Below are 3,512 nucleotides of genomic sequence, written 5' to 3' on the forward strand. Positions count from 1 at the left end.
GTTTATGGACTTAGAATCAATATTTCTAATACCACATTTCGATGAATATTAAAAAACAACAACATATCTACTTTGGCACCAGATGATGAGCAATTGAGTCAAAATCGATCGGACGCAGTGAGACAATGATCCTCTCTTCACGTGGTGTACATCAGTGACTCTATAATTCGACGAAGAATCATTCCCACAACTTCAGCTGTGTCAGAATCTAGTTTGCGGTGAAAGCCTGTCAATCTGCTAAGGGAACGTTCGTCTGAGTCTCTGCAAAGGATTTGGCGTAATCTTTGGGTCTTGACAATTTGTTCTTCCAACAAATGAATTCAGTTTTTTTACTATGAGAATTGACAAGGTTGCCGCACCTGTAATGGCCGAGAGGTTGAAGTGTTGGATTTGAAATCCAATGGGGTCTCCCTGCACAGCTTCGAATCCTGTTCACAGCGTAGAATCTTTTAAAAGTGATGAATTCCTTTGCAGGAGTTGGATTTCGTGGAGCTTGAGCTTTGCATTCAATCGAAAGTAAATTTTCAACTGTGAAGAATCCGAAGTAATTTCAAGACTGACCCAGTCATCTAATTGAATAAATTATATGTCGAGACACAAAAAGCCACCAACTTCAACACGAATCAGTTTCAACACATTTGTCGAACTATCGTGAAATTTGGATGTTCGGGGGGTGGAATTCAGCAAAACAAGAAGCAATGCAATACATTTACCTGCAGGTGATGATTTTTTTTAGGATCAGTTGAAAGTCAAGCTGAGAAAGTCCAACCTAATTTACAGCTGACTCTCAAGGCCAATAATCTATTATATCAACAGTCAATGAATTAGAAAAAAACAACTCCATGTGTGGAAAGGAACTCGACTGATCCAGGTTCCTGGCTTGCGATGTGAAAAGGCAAGGCGATATCAGCGGAGTAGAAATTTTCTGGAAATACTAGAAATGGAATGTTAACTGTCTTCTGCTGTCCACATTCGTAAGAAACTGTGCATTAAGAACTGAAATTGAAAATTAACGATGAAAATCAGACTTAGCCCTTTGTCAATCTGCTAAGGTAACGTTCGTCTGGGTCTCTGCAAAGGATTTGGCGAAATCTTTGGGTGTTGACAATTTGTTTAGATTAGATTAGATTACTTACAGTGTGGAAACAGGCCCTTCGGCCCAACAAGTCCACACCGACCCGCCGAAGCCGAATTTGTTCTTCCCACAAATTACGTATTTCATGAATTCAGTTGTTTTACCCTGAAAATTAGCAATTTTGCGGCCGCTGTGATGGCCGAGAGGTTAAGGCGTTGGATTTGAAATCTAATGGTGTCTCCCTGCGCAGGTTCAAGTTCTGCTCACAGCGTAGAACCTTTTAAAATCAATAATTTCTTTGTAGGATTTGGATTTCGTGGTTTTTGAGCTTTGCATTCAATCGAAAGTAAATTTTCAACTGTGAAGAATCTTAAGTAATTTCAAGACTGACCTAGTCATCTAATTGAATAAATTATATGTCGAGACACAAAAAGCCACCAACTTCCACCACGAATCAGTTTCAACACATTTGTCGAACTATCGTTAAATTTGGATGTTCGGGGTGGGTGGGGGAAGGGGGGTGGTGGAATTAAGCAAAACAAGAAGCAATGCAATACATTTATCTGCAGGTTTTTTTTTAGGATCAGTTGAAAGTCAAGCTGAGAAAGTTGAACCTCATTTACAGCTGACTCTCAAGGCCAATAATCTATTATATCAGCAGTCAATGAATTAGAAAAAGCAACTCCATGTGTGGAAAGGAACTCGACTGATCAAGGTTCCTGTGTTGAGGGTGATCAGGCAAGGCGATATCAGCGGAGTAGAATTTTCTGGAAATATTAGAAATGGAATGTTAACGATCTTCTGCTGTCCACATTCGTAAGAAACTGCATTAAGAACTGAAATTGAAAATTAACGATGAAAATCAGACTTGGCACTCTGCTTGTGGTGTAGCGTTGTTCAGAACAATAGGTTGTTGTTGAGGCTAAAATTGACCAAAATAATCGATGGGGATATTATCCACGGCCTTCATCGAAGCAGTTGGTGTGGAGAGCTCAGCTTGAAGAACCAAATGTCAATTATTCATCCTGGCTGTCTGAATTGCTTAGTTAAACATACTCCCAGTTTAATGAAAAAACCTTTGCTATCAGAGCTAGATGTTTTCATGTCAGCATGCTCCGATATGAGAAGACAGTCCATGGAGTAGATGTGACTTCAATTTTGACTCTAACTTCAGAGATGTTGGCACATTTCTGCACCAAAACAGCACTACCATTGGTATCAAATCAAACTGAACAAAGGACTAGTCACTTAGACATTTCCTGTCTGCAGATTCTGCCAATGGACCGTTCAGGCCCGATGTAGGAATAGGGCGTGGTGACATCTGTTCGCAAGTGGATCACTTCATTCTTGCTCACGATCCATAAACCGGAATTTATTTTGAACTTCTTAGCCATCAGCATGGTCAGTGGTACATAATGCACAGGTTTGCTTCTCGAAAGAAATATCGAAATCTTATTCAATGCAGACGCAAATTCAAGTTGTCCCCAGTCGACCAGAAGACAGATATCGCGAAACAAAGTGAATACAGAAAACAATCAATGTTTTCTGGGAGTCAAAAGGATGTACTGGAAGAATGGAAACATAGATTTGGAACTAAAGTCACATACCACTTCCACAGACTAAACCTTCTTGAAACGTTATCTTAATTTGACCTTCATGTCCACCATTGCTGCAAAAATTATCTTAACAACTCTGCACTTTGTGTTCTTTGATATTCTCTCCTTCAAGTTTTTCTTGATTTTGAAACTAAAACCGAGCAATAGTAATGCACCCTATTTCACTTGCAAAGATCAGAAGATCAATTTATAAGAGAACAGAAATAAAGCTACGTCTGTCTTTCGAGAGAAAACACAGTTACCATTTCGACTCCAAAAAGTCTTCTTCAGAAGTCTGCGCAATGAATTGGAAATAGTAGACCAAAAATGAAAAAAAAACAAAATGCCGCGAATACACCACCCGCAAGCGCATCAAGTCCTACTCGAATATGCCGGATTACTCCCATCAACATCAGGGGAGAACGGAACAAAGCTCATCCTGCAGTTGGCACCCTGTTATGATGTAGTTTGTGAAGTCAGAAATATGATTAGGTAAAAAGCGGGATGAAAGCGGGATATAGGAAGTCTGAAAAAAGCAAGTGCGTGCTTTGCTTTGAAGAAGGTTGTCAGTGATGGAAATGGAAATTAACTACAGTAAGGGGGGCTTAATTAATACTCAGAATCGTTGCAACACACAGGGAAGCAATTCTTTTTGCCAGGTTTCTGTTCTGCCATTTTATAATCACGACTGCTGTCGGTTTGGTTTCCATTCCAGGCTTCGGTTACTGCCTGATGGAAGTTTGCACATTCGCCCAATGTCTGTGTGGTTTCTCTGGTTTGCTGCCACATTCTAAACATTTGCAGCTTATTTGGAATCGCCATTGAACGCACACGGTTACAGA

General features: G+C 40.0%; 1 non-coding gene across 1 annotated transcript; it reads left to right on the forward strand.

Annotated features, from left to right (window-relative positions):
* Window positions 1-1,264: 1,264 nt before the first annotated feature.
* trnas-uga lies at window positions 1,265-1,346 on the forward strand. Its single transcript has one exon. It is a non-coding gene; the product is annotated as a tRNA-Ser (tRNA).
* The last annotated feature ends 2,166 nt before the right edge of the window (window positions 1,347-3,512 follow it).

This window comes from Chiloscyllium plagiosum, unplaced genomic scaffold (assembly GCF_004010195.1).
Source record: "Chiloscyllium plagiosum isolate BGI_BamShark_2017 unplaced genomic scaffold, ASM401019v2 scaf_10570, whole genome shotgun sequence".
NCBI lineage: Eukaryota > Metazoa > Chordata > Chondrichthyes > Orectolobiformes > Hemiscylliidae > Chiloscyllium > Chiloscyllium plagiosum.